This window comes from Glandiceps talaboti, chromosome 12, assembly GCF_964340395.1.
Source record: "Glandiceps talaboti chromosome 12, keGlaTala1.1, whole genome shotgun sequence".
Lineage (NCBI taxonomy): Eukaryota > Metazoa > Hemichordata > Enteropneusta > Spengelidae > Glandiceps > Glandiceps talaboti.
In genome coordinates, this window is record NC_135560.1 from 14,119,681 (window position 1) to 14,137,656 (window position 17,976).

Genomic DNA, 17,976 nt, shown 5'->3' on the forward strand with positions numbered 1-17,976 from the left:
CAGTTCAGTAACTTTAATTCTCTTGTGACTAGTTTATTTTAAATAATTTATATTTATTTACAAACAATCTCAGTTGTTAATAGACGTGTCAATGACCGATTAAAAGAAATGGCAGTTATTTTCACATTAATGCTGTAATGTCTATTTTATCGTTTCCGTGAACATACTGTAATGTATTGATTTATACAGACTTGCTTCACTTCAGTAAATGTAGTTTAAAAGTAACTGTCCAATCGGGGATATTTTGCACACTTGAGCTGACTGCTTTTTAGTGTTTGAGTCTAGGAACATCTCAAGAGAGAGAGAATCGTGCTAAAGACCGCCTGAGGTTGAATGAGTTGATTGGCTGTCTGGTTTCTGTGACGTTGATACTAATACTGTAATACGTATGTCAGTGAACCTATTCCCGTTGTAAGATTTCCACAAGACTAAATGGATTCAAGTCAACCAAAGGTCAGGGAAAACCAAACTACTGTCTGTCATAAAATACTGAAATATCACATACATTAGTTATGAAATAATATCAATCAAGACGTTTCATATTTCACAAAGGAGTTGTGACGGTCTCCTAACTGGAAGGGTTTTCATCCATGGTGAGAAAAAGGGGGAAATGTAGTGAATTTAGCCATTTCCTCAATGTTCAATTATATGTTTTTTGTTTTTACTTTTACTGGAAGAGTTTTTATCCCCAGTAACATTTATAGGATTATACATGTTACTAGGATAAAAACTCCTCTCGAAAAATTTCAAAGGGAACTCTATGGAAAAATTTATGAAATTGGTTCATTTCAACCCAATTTTCCTTCCATTGTACTTGAAGTGGTATGACAGATAGAATGACTTTAATCATTTAATTCATGTCAATTACAGTATTGATGCAGTTTTTTTGAGGATGAACATACAGGTGGTCAATTTTTAAGAGGATATTGTTTTAGTACGTATTATATAATTATTTCAACATTAATGGTGATATTTTAGTCCATATTTTATGATTCATGCTGAATGTATGTAGATAATTATTTAAATATGTGAAAGAAAAATGTCAATAATTAGGAGATGGTAATATTGTGGTACAATTATCTTTAATACATGTATCTGTTATATTGTCTTTTCAATCGGTTGGTAATTAGTACCACTTAGCAGCACATGCATCTTTTATGCATATATTACTATTAGTGTGAACAGTAAGCTATGGACTTGGTTTGTACAACCCGTGAAAGTCAATTTTATGAAAACTGGAAATGTTATACCATTCATCATAGTGTGATGTGGAGTAATGATGAGAAATTCAGTGTATCCATATCCAGGCAGACCTAAATATCTTCCTGGCACCATGGAAGTGGACGTCAGCAAAGATAATATGATGTTTAAACGTTATCGCCCCCAGATAAAATGAAAACTGGGCAGTGATACATGTACAATGCATTATCTTTCTTAGATTAGGTATTTATCTCAAACTTCAAAGCTCATCGCTTTTTCTGTGCCATTTCCATTTCTTGAGACTTGCAGTAACTGTATTATCCAGATTTCTATGTCATAATTTCTTGTATATAACCATTTCATTTTTCATTAATACTCATCGCATATTGTATTGCATTGTATTGTATTGTATTGTATTGTATTGTATTGTATTGTATTGTATTGTATTGTATTGCACTGTACTCTATTGTATTGTATTGTATTGCTATTGCTATTGTATTGCATTGTATTGTATACATCTCTTGCCTTCACTGCTCTCTTAAATATTGAGTCATTCCACTTTTGGGTTGAGATGAGAAGTGTTTTCTATCTAGTGCATATAGTTAGTCTTAGCTCTAGTAACTATATGTGTGGTCCTTTCTATGATCTCTGTCTCCACATATAGACAAACGGACAGATTCTGCAGCTGAAAATCTAGCTAAAAATCAGCTGGGGAAAGGGTGAACAGTGCATGTCACCGTAGTAATCTGTCATTGTATCACACATTGACAGACAGTTGTAATTGGTCACTCAGTTTACTACAAACTCACATAACGATGTGATAACCTCATCATGTTAATATCAACTGCAATAGCATTAAACTACCACTGTGAGTGGTAAGAACAGGATGCTGTGCTAGAGAAATCCATTGGACTATAAGGTGGAGTGAGATCATAGAAAAGAACATGTATACAGTATACACTATACTAACCATTCCCAAGCTCCCCTGTCACACAAATCAGTCTTGTAACTCATAACTACTTCAATCTATTAAAGGAGCAATTTTCTTGTTCGTTAGAACTCAGTGTGCTATATCTAGATCTTGCAGTTAATTGCTCATCCATGGATTGTTCTTATTTGAGTCGAGACTAACCGTATTATGTCAATCTAGTTGCTCCTAGTCATTCTACATATGGCGCCATCAATTGAATTCTTTGTTTGCCGCGGGTAGGTTTGTTAGTAGATTTAGAATAGATTGATTTTTTTTTAAATTTCCATACAAGGCCGTATTTCATATTGTGGTAAATAAAAAATCAGTACTACTGTAAATGGAAAGAATATCGTCAGAGAAACTACACATATTTCTAAATTATATAGCCAATCAAACTTTGGCATTTGACATTTATATTTCACCAATGTAGTAGATTTAGGTACAAACAAAATGAATCAATAGAAAAGTGAATTTTATACATGACATTCTGGCATTGTGGGTTTTTTGCTATGTTTGTCGTTTCCCATGTCTGCCTGGTAGGTTTTGGGGAAATTCAAGGACGGCAAACAAAGTATTTAAAATGATGGAACCAAATGAATAATTCCCTATCTCAGCTAAGACTTGTATAATGTTAGATCTACAAGTACATGTATCTCCTAAAAGAGAGGGAGGGACAAAGTGAGATAGAAGAACGAGAAGATAAGAAACATGATGTGTCAGTTATCAGATACAGCTGCTGGTATTACAATAATGAATAATGGATACCGTAGTTTATTAATAATGTTGGCATGGCAACAGAAAAAACTCCCACTGGGTCTGTGATGCATGGAGGTTGAGGAGGTAGTAAGTGAAACATGTGCAGAATGATAATTAGCATACAGTGAGTGTTTGAAAGCCCACATGACTCACATAGGATTTAACTAGACAAACTTATTAATATTTCATAAATTACGATAAGTTTTACGCGTGGGTGTACAACAGGAAGTAAAATATTGAATACAAACTGTTTAAATCTTAATTTAGCCTACGTTCTCTAAAGTATTCTGTGAAGTGTCAAATCTTTTTTTTTTAAATCTATTTTTTATCATTTCACCAAGGCTTCTTTAGCTTTCCTAGATTTATGTACCGATAAAGAAGACTCATTTAACTTCCAGTAGCTGAAAAAATTGTACTCAAACGAACAAATATGTTTCGAACTGTGTGCCTTAATTTATTGAAAGACAATTTTACTTTTGTTGGTCAAAATGATAAAAACTAGCCAGTCACCCACCACACAGTGGGAGAGCACCAGAGTTTGGTAGGGTCATAATATGTGTAACACCAGTGACACGTCAATTTGGGAGAGGGTACACTGGTTGGGAAGCAGTGAGAAATATAATACTTAGGAAGGTATGTGAAAATCATGCACAGGTCAGTGCAATGCCAAAAGAATTGAGAGCATGTTCTATGATATGAGACTAACAGAGAGAGTAATACTATGAATGATTTAACCTACATATGAATTCATCCGATTAAGTTTCACCCCAGTTATGATTACATCTGTCATCTACAATGAATTTCATGTCAATTTACATACGTTGTGAACATCTCAAGAGTGTTGAGTTCTGAATAGCTAAATTAAACTCCTGGCCAGTGAAAATAATTTTGTATGATTTAATGTCAAAAGTTAATAAGTGTGTTGCTTTATTTTGGCACGGTCCAGTGAACAGGTCTTATAGTGGTAATCTAAATAAATGTTAGTTTTAAAAATTGCGTCCTGTTACCACTGTCACAAAATTTCATGTTTTCCTCACACAGGTTTCATCTTTGGGTGAAGTATGCGATGCCAAAATATGCGATGTTTCATATTTTGCACCATTCATTTAGCATGGTATTTGAAATATCACTTTTAGTGATGTCACTCATTTCATGCAGTTTTGGTGTTACTTGAGTGTCCAGTTTTGTTAACACAGTTGTGTTGTCTGTTTCTTCTCTCACTGGGAAAGCAGAAAACACTTACCTAGAACCGTAGTCTAGAAATGATATGTGTGGGCTCGTTTTCTTTGATCTCTCTGTCTCCACTGTAAAGTCAAATGGCTTTCTCTAGCATGACATTCCACCCTGACCATCGACAGTAGGATACAAATGTAGTTTGGCGCATTGATATAAATGTGGCAATTTTATCGCGTTCTCACTTGACTTACTGGAGGTTGAGTTTGTAGTAAGCTGAACAAAGTAACCAGTTACAACTGCCTGTCAGTGAGTGATGGATTACTACTAACATGCCCTGTTCACCCTTTCCCCAGCAGGAGAGATTTAGCTAGATTTTTGGTAGAATTTGTCCATTTGACTATACGGTGGAGAGAGATCATCGAAACTGACTACATGTATAGTTACTAGACTACTAGAACCTGTACTCATACCAAGACTCGCTGTCTAAGATAACAGCTTGGATTCTAGGGTATTGACACTAATGGTTACAGTGACTGTACTTTACTTTTCATCTAAAGGTTTCTAACTCCAGCAATATCACATGTGGAGGCTATATTTAGAATGTCAAATGATGTGAAACAGAATATATCAACAACTGTGTGTAGTCTGCGTAACATCTTGGTGAGTGTGATGATGATATTGCAACATCAAACCCCATCATGCCAGTACGAGACTGGCTTCTGTTCCTGCTCAACCAAAGATGCACATTATTTGGATTAGCAGCTTCTAGATATTGTATAAATTGGAATAAACCTATGTATGCAGATTTATTTTGGCATCTACTGTATTATTTATGCCTTTTTAGGAGAACCTCTTGGCACTCTGTCGAATTTGAATATCTAGAGTTTGATCTGAGTATCACTGAGTGAAATAGAGCGAGCTCTTAAAGTTACAAGCAAATGCAAAGAATGAAATGTCTACTGCAGTTCATCAAGTTCATGACATACTGAACTTCTGTGCAACTCAAAACTAAGTTCTCTCACAGCATCACATTCCATTGACTAAACCTTTAGTCTTATCAAATGTAGGACAGGGTATACTCTAAGCAATGAGTTTGATAAACATGATGCTTTACTGCACTTTTCACAAAGGTTTACAGTAGTCCTTGGTATTGAAGCAGCTGTTAAACCTGCGCTAACTGTAACTGGGGCATTATTATTTTGATCAGACAACAAACAATATGTTGACTAAAAATGATTAAAATACCACTAATTAGACATTTTATATGTCAGGTTTGAGGCTATGTTATGTATACATACATGTAAGTAGTATATAGGAAGAAGTTGGAATTGTGACTCAACAGATATTTGGATGCAGACCCAAAAATCAATTTGATTGGATATATTGCACCATACTATGTATACAGCTACACAAATATTTACCCACAGATGATTCAATACTGTTTAGGATGTACGATATTACAAGTAAGTCACTATATCTAACAAAGCAGTTTCAAAAAACTTTCTAGTTGCAGCTAGTGGAGGTTTAAAGACCCACTTTGGATAAGGATTAAAATCTAGATATGAAGAACGTTTGTTTGGCAGAGCTATAGAAAAGAGTGGTTGGTCTTGAACAAAAAAGTCATATATAAACCTCATGGCTCCGAGCACTGATACGATAACACAAGTGCAGTGACATGGGATTTAAATATGGGCCTTTAAAACTATCTACTATATATTATATTGCACATTGAGAAAGAGTTTGTAAGTTTGAAGAAATATCTGTGTTTGATGATTTGTTGATCCATTAACAGAAATTGGAGGCGGAGTGAGGGGGAGGGGGCATAAAAAGAAGAGATTCTGAGCGCCATCTTTGAATGAATTAGGAGAAAGAACAAAGTTCCAGGTGTAGGTCATTGTATGCAAAGTAGTTTGGAAAGAATGAATAAATCACAATTGCTTAGACTGTTTGACAGATTACCAAATTCAATTAAGTCAGGATTATATAATAGTACACAGAGATTTGATAAACAACCCAAGGTCTACCAAGATGCCAAGGTAGACATTTGTCAAAAACAACAAATCGTTTATCATTCTGCATGTGATAAATAAAGAAAGCTTATGGTTGAAAAACATGGGTGCGGATAACCTGCATCCCTTGACATTTCACAATGCAGTACATCAGAGATGAGGAAATTTTGAGAAGAAATTAGGATGCAGTTACCATGGGAGCAGATTGTTGCCAATGAAATGAGATAGATAAAACGTTAAAGTCACAATTAAAAGATGATTCTAACCTTTACACCGTTTGATATTTTTTTGAACAGTTCTTTGTAGTCATATTTGTAGTACAGTATGGGTAATTCTATTTTCTTTCAAAGAGTCTGAATACCAGCTCTTGAAAAGTCATCTTAAAATGTTCAAATTTTAGCATTGTTGGGCGTTTCATTACAGGTAATCTTAACGAAATGTAGGAATGGTTCCAGGTCACTTAGTCACAAGTTAGTGTTTGTGTTTCAGTCATCCCTCAGACATGCTTGGATTGTCTTTGTTTCAACTCTTGGCAGTGTGTTATTGTTTAGGGACACATCCCTTACCTTTGCAATGACTTTCTTTTTGATTTATTGGACTTCTGATGGTACTTTACCTGTATTTGTGTTAGCAATTGGTACTTTTGATGAGGGTGCGTGAAGGCCACTTCACTGAGGTACGAGTACACGAGTACACAAACCTATTTGGCGCTCATAACTCAATGACTTTACCTTGTACTAGGTACTCAGGATTGTAAGAATTTCTGAAATTTTACTTTGTTTATTTATTCATTTATTAAGAAATAATGATGATAAATGAGAAAGAGCAAATACAAAGCTTCCATGTGTCTGAAGACTATAAATGTATATATACAATCAGTAAATCTTGAGTATTTCCACCAAACTTGAACTGAAAGTGTGAAAAGCAAGGTCAGGGTCAAGGCCACTGAGTAGGTGAGCCCACTTGCATATTTGGGAAATCTTTCTTTCTCTATATTACAATGCTTCTAGCATTCCATACATTAATCCCATCATATGAAATAGTCTGGATTGAAGTGTTTTCCCATTCCTCAACTATCCTTTGTGATCGGTTGAAGTTTACCGAGAGCCTGCAAACTACTGCATTGCATCGTAGACCCTCATCATAGAACCCTATGATTGCATGCGTGAAAGTTGAATTTGAGGACATTACATGTATGCACAAATTGAAAGGGAGCATATTAAAGCTTGGGGTTGGGAATGATGAATGTAACAGAGTTTAATAGCTGTTCTCATTTATTTTGGATGGCGTGGGTAGCTTAAATTAGGGCCAATTCATGTTGTTGGATAGGGACATCCCTTCAAAATTATGAAATGTCAGACAGCAAGGTATTATTAGTAAAAAGATTACATAACTATTTGTGAGATTTTTGAACAGGATATTTCAAAGATCATGTGTAGGTGTAATTGAGATTTTCTATATATCATCCCCCAGAGAGAATTTTATCTGACAAATGTCAGCAGAACAAAACTACACAGGACTACTGCAATTTGATAACTGTAGTATAGAAGATATATGTTGGACAATGGACCTGATGTGAAATTTACCTTAGAAGTGTTAATAGGTATAACGCTTACAAAGGCTTTGAACACTTCGGTGAATCAAAGAAAAGCATCCAAATTTCAAAGTTCAATCTCTCCTGAATGGATTAGTTGTCTAGGTCTGTGTACATGCAGTGTTCGGCATCATCACCCTTGCTAGATATCGCCATATTTACAGCTGTTACAGGATGAGCATGCAGTTTGGATTAGACGAGATATCAAGTTCTGTGAGACCAGCCACAAGCTTTTATATTACAGCCTTTATAAGATGAGCATGCAGTTTGGATTAGACGAGATATCAAGTTCTGTGAGACCAGCCACAAGCTTTTATATTACAGCCTTTATAAGATGAGCATGCAGTTTGGATTAGACGAGATATCAAGTTCTGTGAGACCAGCCACAAGCTTTTATATTACAGCCTTTATAAGATGAGCATGCAGTTTGGATTAGACGAGATATCAAGTTCTGTGAGTCTGGCCACAAGCTTTTATATTACTGCCTTTATAAGATGAGCATGCAGTTTGGATTAGACGAGATATCAAGTTCTGAGAGTCTGGCCACAAGCTTTTATATTACTGCCTTTATAAGATGAGCATGCAGTTTGGATTAGACGAGATATCAAGTTCTGAGAGACCAGCCACAAGCTTTTATGTTACAGGCTGTCAGTCAAAAAAACATGAATCTAATGACTTCCTTTGCCTGTGAGTGTGACAATACAACAATGTTAGTTGATTGTAACTTTTGTATCTGTCCCTAGTCAGGATGCCAATGTAGTCTGTAACTTACCCAAGTAATGACTTTGACTATACGTGAGTGGAGGGGTAAATCATATACTGATATAGGGACTAGACTAGTCTGTATGTCCCTGAGTAAGGACAGTTTCATTCATGATTCAGTCAGTCCCATTAGATTGTAACTGAATGATTGTTTTGTCTAGGGGGCTAATGATAATGATAATGGTGAGTAACAATTGAGCTGATGAATTGAAGTTTGCTGGGTGCCAGTGTCTAGATCTCATCAAACATCCCATAATCATTCTATCGTAACTGCTCACACTTTGACAAAGGGTTTTCACTTTAAGGATTTACACCCTACTATGTCAAATCGGGTAAATCCTGTTTCCCCATATACCTGGTACAGGCACATGTTGTACATAGGAAATCCGGTATTATGTCGTTTGAACCCAAAATAGATTTCACTTTGAGCAGCACAATATTAGTAACTTGTTATAAAAGTATCTCAGACCAATGTGGTTTCTTTTACATTCGTATGATTACCAAACGTTATCGCGGTAGCTCCATGGACATTATCGTCTTTTGTCGAGTGCAAGTGTCCTGTAATTCATTTGAAGTGTATTGAGTAGACCAGTAGACTAAATATATACAATAGCGTAATTGACTTTATAATACATTCACAGACAGACATAATCAGCACATCTTTAAACTCTGTAAAGGTGGATTATGTGTATGTATTGAAGACGGTCATTTGTGTAGGACTTTAAGGTGGAGATGTACAAAAGCAAGATTTGAAGGGTGACATGAATAAAGTTTACTCTGTGCTGTTATACTCCTTGCTAACATGTCTATATAAATGTTATGCCCCAATATTTTTCTTCGTTCAGCCAAAGAAAACACAAGTGACCTATAAGGGGACCCTTGTCGCTACAAGTCGCTAGACAAGTAGTGACAACCCTTAGGTCACGAGTATTTTCAGTCTGAATGTAGTATATAGGAGAATAACATTTAGATAGACATGTTAGGAACGAATATAATAGCATGGAGTAAACTTTATTCATGTTATCCTTCAAATCTTGCTTTTGTACATCTCCACCTTTAAGTCCTATACCAGCGCCAGTAATATCGAAGAAAAATCGGGGGAAAGTAATGGCAATTTTGAATGTTTCAACTCATTTCGAACACAGTAGAACCAGTGACGTAGACACGTGTTGTTGTGATGTAGAACAACCAGAGTATATATTTCACTTTTTTTTTCAACTTGGCTCACGGATGGTTTAGTAGTATGAAGTATACTAATAATTGTAACTGTTGTTAGTTTATGAAACAGTGAGTCGTACATTTGTTCAGAGTATTATTTATTAGTCTGGATGCCAACTGTGGTTCTAGAGAGAAGGTATAATCATAACGATACTGTATAGGAACTAGACTAGAGTATTATAGACTCATATAGATGTATGCTTTATCTATGGTTGAGAAATTGTTGAGTGCCTGCAGACTATATCCACTCTTAGTGGTTTGGTATATCTATATAGTTTTGATTGACCCATGTTGATGTCAACACTTAACTTTTCAAATTCAACCCTGGATGACTTTTGCTTTCCGACTTAATTTCAGGGGGACCTGTTGTGCACGTAGTGAAATTGCATAATTTCCAGCAGCGTCTTGATTAGGAGATAGAAATGATTGTAGTCCCGACAGTAATTGTAGATTTGATCATCGGACGTCATTACCTCCTCGACAGGTATTATGTTGTTCAGTCTGGATAGTCACATTTAAAATTGGACAATTACACTTTAATAGTCAAGATCTGAGGTCATTGAATTTCAAAGTTGAAAAGTTCCTGAAAGTATTGTTAGTCTGATCAGGTACAAAAGTTGTTATGTCTCCAAACTGTAGGATAATCACTTCAAGATTAGCAGGAACTGCAGTGGGGGATTATCAAGATTAAACAATAAGATTTCACAAACAAAATTCACAGTCAATTGTTTATGCTGACAGTGTCTGAGTTCATGTTTACAGGACTGATTTGAAGACATGATTGGTAAATTAAAATCAATCATGTCCCACTGTTAAAATGTAATCACAGGTTATTGACTGTGTACAGAAGCATTCAAACTAGATTTGTATAAGTAATTACATCTGAATGCTCAGATCTGTGTACTTGCTTTATATTCGTTTGAATAAAACATCAATAAGAGATAAACCTTTTCCCTACCTGAATCAGTTGAAAAACAATTCAAACTGATAAAAGAAATTGGTTTGGAACCGGTTTCTGACCTTTTATGAGAAAACTGAGCAATGGATTTTAATCGATAAACTGCTTTACTTCGAAGGTGGTTTCAAATTAGTCTAGATGCTGGCGTGGTATGGAGTCATCTCTAAACCCAGACATCCTCAGATTCAAACCCAATGGATAGCCTCAAGAGTAGATTCAAACCGATTTAACTATTAAAAATCGGTTCAAAACTAAGTTAATGCACGTGGGGACAGGAGAACCAATTTTGATTTGATTTCATAGCAATTCAACATTTCATGTAGGGATGGGACTAATGACTAAAAGCCTGGCCTGTCTATGGTTTGAAGTAAGAAAATATCTTAAAAACCCCTCACATACTACCACCCAGAGTCTATTGTGGGTAGAAAATATAGGTGGTCATGAAAACATTCGTTGTTGTATTGAACTCGTGCATCTCACAATGCATTACAAATTATTACGAAAGTGGTAACCCTAGCTAAGTGGTCGGAAGAAAGTTATGTAGAGGGTTTCCTATGGTGATATCATATCCTTCTATATCTCAATTCTCATAGTGTCTGTAAAGGTTGCCGACTAATGGCTTCCCACAAGGGTTATAGAGTGTGTACTTGTGGTCAAATAGTTGTCTAGTAGATAGAGGAGATAGGAAAAGGAAGTGGTTAAAGTGATGCCAGGGCACTTACAGGTACCTACATGGAGATCCTGTGTGTAAGGGTTGTAATTCCTGTCTGTGTGCAAGAGTTTCCTGATTTCAGTCACAAAACAACAGAAGCAGGGAAGGAGCTGAGACTTGGAATAAAAAAATGAAAATTTTAAGGTTTGGTTCATATTGTGTAGGTTTAAGATAGTAAGTGTTTTCCCTAATATATGGATGGTAAATCAGTAAAATCTATAAGTCCCTTGGTAATAGTGCCGATGTACCGTACCAGGGTTCCCAAATAAAAGTATATGCAATATATGGGAGACTACATTTTGTACATGTATAAAAGTTTGCATGTAACTGGATTCTCCGTGTCTGTTACTGAAATTATCCAACCTTACTAAAACCACTGAAGATAGACAGACACCCCTGATGCTGAATATTCAGTAAACTGGTACACCACACCAACACCACATAGGCAGAAAAAGCAAGTGCATGCCTATTTTGGATTTGTTAGTGACACTGATTGTAGACATGTAGCCTTGTTCCTATACGGTATTGTTATGATTTACTCCTCCACGCAGTTTAGAGACCACATTGGCATCCAGATATTAAAGTAGACATGTTAGTGTTACTACTCTTGCAATTTAGGTCTCAGTTTACTTAAGATATTATTGTTGTGACAAGTTGACATAAGCTGTTGAATGTACTCACAGTAGGGTAGCATTTCTGATGACATCTCTTATCTTGCACTGTTGCAGTGTAATTTTTTGGAGGATTTCCAATGTTTACACAGGGTGATTAGATTCACAGAACAGAGGCATCCCTATCACCCATTTGTGTAATCTACCACACCTGAACAGTGTTAGTTTTACTTTTAATTTGTGTCTAAGTAAACCCAGACCTCAATTCCCAGAGTGGTAACTAAGAATTGCATGCTTTGTGCACCTTACACAATTAGACCTGTAACCTTGAATTCAGTACAAACTGTTCTCTAGCATTAGATGTGTTATGATTACAGTATATACTCCCTGTGGTCACTGACCCCCCTTTGTCCATTTGATGGCTATCAGTACCCAGAGAGTGCTATTTTTAAAACAGATGACTTTATGAATGTGGAAATGTATAAAAAGTAAGTAATAAGTTATTACTGTTCATGATGAGGATATCTGTGTGGGCAAGTTCATATTATGAGCCTATATACATGTAAAATGAGAATCAGGGATTTAATGGTGAGGCATTGACTAATATTAGAGTGGAAGATCCCTGATCCATCATTGATCTACTTGTGTATTAGTCTGGATGACCAGCCTGTGGTCCTGTGAGTGAAGGTATAAATCGTAACGATACTGTATAGGAACTAGACTACTTGTGTAACTACCACTCAGCTACTGCATGTACTGAGATGCAGCTACCCCAGTGGTTACGTAAGTGGAAACAGTGACCAACACAACTGAACTTTCAGTCTACATTGAGATCAGAATCAGAATTAATCTGGATGTCAACATGGTATCTTAAGAGAGATCTCAGTCTACATTGGTATGCCTGAGCTTCTCGGTACATGACTGGTAAACCAGTCATGATGTACATTTGAATTATAAGGCATTTCAATTAACTAATCATAATTCTTGCAAGATATCTTGATTAGCCAATCAGAATCAATATATACCGATTAACCAATCAGAATTATAAGTGAGGCAATCAGACTAACCATTCAGAATTGTTATTCCAAGGCATCCAGATGAGCCAATCAGACTCAACATATCATTGACATGATTCAGAGCAACCAATCAAAATAAGAATTTATACATTAGAACTTACACATTACAATTACACTTACACACAACTTTAACTTATACATCAGTCCATTAGAACTTATCATATACCTTATGTATGCACATTTTCGTGGAGGCTATATGCTTAAATGCAGTGTTTAGGAGTAAGGGATAAGAAAGTAAAATCTAAATGAGCTTTCTCTCAACTCTACCAGGGTTCTCCAGCAATGGTTCAATGTATTAGAAGCTATGCCAGTTTTACCTGATTTTGTCCTTTTAGGTTTCCTAGGTTCGTCAACTTTAGTAGCAAAAAACGCTAAAATATCACAGTAGAGAGAGAGAGAGAGATCATAGAAAATAGAACCCACATATAGTTCTAGACTAAATTGTCATCACCTACTGTACATGGTGTATAGTCTAGTTCCTAAACGACGCATTACTATTACTGTGATCATCTCCACTCACGTATAGGGAAAGTCGTTATTCTAGTACAGAAATCTGTGATACCTACTGGACGAAGGGTAAACGACACATGTCAGTAGTAATCCATCACAAATTGACAGGCAGTTGCAATTGGTTAGTTCCTTTACACAATTGCTCATTTAAAACAAAACTCCACTTCTCCAGTCTGAAACTAAAATCATGTGGGGATGGGATAACGTCATCACTTTTACATGAATGCAGTCGGGGTATCACAGATTTCTGTGCTAGAATAACGACTTTTCCTAGATGATCGTAGTAACTGTAACATGTCGTATAGAAACTAGACTACATGTTGTATTACTCTTGGTGCTTTCGGTCATAATAGCTCACGTTAAAGAAGTTGTAACTCAAGTGGAACTTCATGTTTGTCTCTATGCAAATAAAGATGGTGCAGTCATCACAAAGACATCTACTGTTAGTACTTGACAGTGATATAAGTACAATGTACATGATGCCAAGTCCAATAGTTGAACGTACACAAATGTTTTGTTGTTGTTCGTGTCACGAACGAGTTATGGTTTCTACTACAGATCTTCTTGTTATCACTCTGCATGTCAACATAACAGTAGAAATAGGTCAGTACATGGCACACAAAAAAAAAAAAACACTCCAAGAATGTGTATCTTGCGGCTGCTTAGCCTCCAGCTGTCTCTACATATGAACGTGAAGACAGAGAATATGTCGTACTCTTTCTGGCCGAGTGACTTTTATTATTTTTTTTAGTTCTTTCCCTGCTGGTCAAATACAGGTGTTCATTTACAATGCTTAGTGGTACAATGTGGTTGATGTTTTAACGGTCACTGGACAGAGAGGGAGTATACCAGAGGAGGTCATGACTTCAGCTGCGCATCTCAACATGCCATGCTATCATGTGTCACTATCATCCCACCCAGTTGGAATGATAAACTTGTAAGCTGTTTGTAAAGGCGACTGAATAGTAATAAGATTACTGCGCCCATTTCAATTTGTTATATCCACACCACAGCACTGTATGTGTACAGTACATGTACAAATGCAAAAAGTACATGCACATGTGCTACGATGAAAAAAAGTGGAATGGGAACTAGTCCATAGACATGGCTATCTGACCCAAAATACTGGCTTTTCTGATGAACAACATCTTCAAGCCCGATAACCAAGTCTCAGAGCTAAATGGGAACCATAATGAAGCGTCATTTAGAATTATCTTCTGTGCATGCCATAGATACATGCCATAGATACTATAGAGATGGATTCCTAAGTATGTTGGATAATAATATTTATCAACAAACATGTTTTGTTACACTAAACCAAGGCCATTCCTATGTAATCTGTGGTGACTCATCTATAAAGTAACATAATTTTTTGTGATCATGTGCAATAATTCGTTATCAGAGTTTTTCTAATACTTTGATTTTGTATCTACAACCAATAAATTGTGTAGTTATATCTGGATACGAGTGTTTACAAGAGCAAAGTCCTTTGTTTGCAGTGATCATGTCTTTGCCAGGTCCAGGTATCCTAATCAATAGTATAACAGATCTTTACTATATTCTTGTTCAGTCTTGATGTACCCTAAACAAGATTGGATGGGGTGGGGAGGAGAGGAGGGGAGGGGAGAGGAGGGGAAGGGAGAGGGGGAGGTTGCAGCCCAGAAGTTGCAGACACACCAGTTATCCTGAAGAGGACAATTCCTATAAAAGAAACTGGTTTTGCTCGTAACTTTTTTGCGTACAAAGGAAACTAACATCTCATTAAACTTAAGATAAGATGATTGAAGTTGGTTTCTAATGTCGACAAATTTTCTAACAATTTCACGTCAAAACTGGTCACAGAAAGAAAACAGAGAAATATAATTAATTAAAATAATGTATAATTTTACAACTGGAAGGGAGCTCTCTACCCAGAAGAAGTAAATTATTTTGTCTGACACCACATACTTACAAGGTTGATACATTACTGACCTTGTCAACAAATTCAAATATAGCACCCATAAAACACAGTATGGGCTTACATTTGGAAAGACCTATTTCATTGTTATCTTTCAGTGTTGACAATCTTTGCAAATTTCCTCTGAAAAACCTGGCCTCACCGTTATTGATGGATGAATCAATATATAAATGTAATTTCAATGTACATGTTTGTTATGGGACTCATTTCAAAAGACATCTTGTGATGTATCATTTTGAACATGCTCTCATGGAATTGTGTCATCATTCGTAATGCTCCAAATATGACTAATGGTTTGATATACTTGTTGACAGTTCTTCAGCTAAATTGATTTCCATAAGAATCATTCATTTGTTATTTTTTTATAAAAAAATGATTGAATGGGCTAAAAGTCTGTGTGTGTATATGCATCTTGATGAACTGCACTTGTTGGTACATGACCTCGGTCACCATGACAACATGCAGGTGTTGACAATATACAGTACGGCCTTGAACTTCTACTGTAGGAATCTACAACCGTATCCAGAATATCATAAAAATATATATCCATGTCAGAAAAATCAGGTGTGTTTTTTGAGAAAATTTAAATTTAAATTTCGTACACTGATAGTATACGTGGCTTGATGGTAAAGTCTTTTTCAAATCCTTTTGGCCTCAATGAGTTATTATTTGTGTACAAACAAATACCGCTTTGCCAAAAGAAGCATTAAAACATATTGTATCATGGGTTGGAAAAAGAAAAGAGAATGGAAAGACATTGTAAGGAACTTGGAGGGAGCACCCTATCAAAGATATCTACTGGATATGTACAATGCATGTATAGAATTCCAAACCACAGAACTGACTTGCATACTCTATCATGTCATGTTTTGACCAGTTCATACCAACATTTTTTTGTTCTAATTTGACTGAAAAACAGCCTTAGGTGTAATAAAAAAAATTGTGTGGTTCCGATTACGCTCAATTTTAGAATAGGTGGGGTAGGTAGATTTTTTATTTTATTTTATTATATATTTTTTTCATTTGTAAGTTAGTGTCTAGTTCAGGTTTTCTGTTGTTTTCTGATATGGTCTCTGTGTTATTTATTTTTTCCTATCAGATGTACAGCCATTACAGATTGGAAGAACAGTCTTATATTGTCTTTTTAAGTTGACGTCAGTTTCTGCATCTACTATTTCTAGCGAGATTTCACATTTTTTACAATTTTATTAATTTTTTCACGAATACGTCAAAAAAAGATTTAGGGTCGGCAGTGAAAAATTAGGTGGATGTCCGGTAACCGGAACCAAACAATTATATTTTTTAGGCCTTAGTATTTTACTTGCGTGACATATACATGGAAAATTTGATTTCTCAATCAATGACTATTTTATCGCGTAGTCATTTTTTTCCCAATTGAGTCATAACCAGTATGACTATCCCTCCATTGGATTAGTCAGTCTAAGTTTAAATCATTTATCACTTGGGTAATATATCATCACTCAAGATGAAAGATGATGAAGCCAATATTTACTCACCTTAGTGTTAAATGTTTTATGATTGTTATAGAATATTTGAAGTGTTTTCGGTACAGCGTTTCTCAAGGGAATAGTCTTTAGTGAATTTTTAATTTAAAGTGGCCTTGCATGTTTTGATATCAGAAGGCTAACAAGTGACTGGAAGTGTTGATGCAAAATGTGTATTCAGTTATGTACATGTCTCAAATAGCCTTGTTCGCATGTTTCTATTTGGGAGGACTAGCAAGTGTTCGGAAGTGTTGATAGATATCTCTATCCAGTATGTATCATACATGACTATTTCTATATGTTGATATCGTATGGAATGTATAATTACTGACACTGCCAAATAAATGGGCACAAATGTGGTGAGAGAAAAAAACAGGTTTTGACCTGGCAGTTCATGCTGTGTTATTAAGTTCGTATGTAAGGCTATAATAACATTTGAACCTGACCCGTTTAATCTGTTTTCATTAAAGATACTAAACGTTTCATATAATGTGAAAAATTTTGCATAGAATGTGGAACTTTCATAAATCATAGAAAAATAGTATGAAAAGAATTTGTAGCCAAGTTAAATGAATAAATAATTTTTCCAAAACTAAGTAGGTAATTACATGTACTTCCTTGGTTTCTGAGAAAATTATTCATTCATCCTTATAAAGGACATTGTAAAATCAAAGTGAGTTCCACAGATACAGATACTTTACCAGCGACTGAGGGTTCCCACCAAAATGTTGGTAGTACTAGGTAAGGTACATTGTATATGCAGTATTTAGAATATCTGCCCACCCCCACCCCCACACACCCTCAGTTATCTGAGTTTCAAAACTTGTAAATATTGGATAGTACTTTTAAAATTCCAGGGAAGAAACTTATTCTTGAAGCAAGTTTTATTTTCTTGCAGACAAGTGAAATCTTTGATTTACAAATTTCAAATCATATATATCTAGTTTGTAATGAAATGTACA

At 35.6% G+C, this 17,976-nt stretch overlaps 1 protein-coding gene across 1 annotated transcript in view; it reads left to right on the forward strand.

Moving 5' to 3' along the window:
• The window catches only part of LOC144443746 (chondroitin sulfate synthase 1-like), a 58,153-nt gene that overhangs the window by 18,359 nt on the left and 21,818 nt on the right, over positions 1 to 17,976 (forward strand). The window lies entirely within an intron of this gene.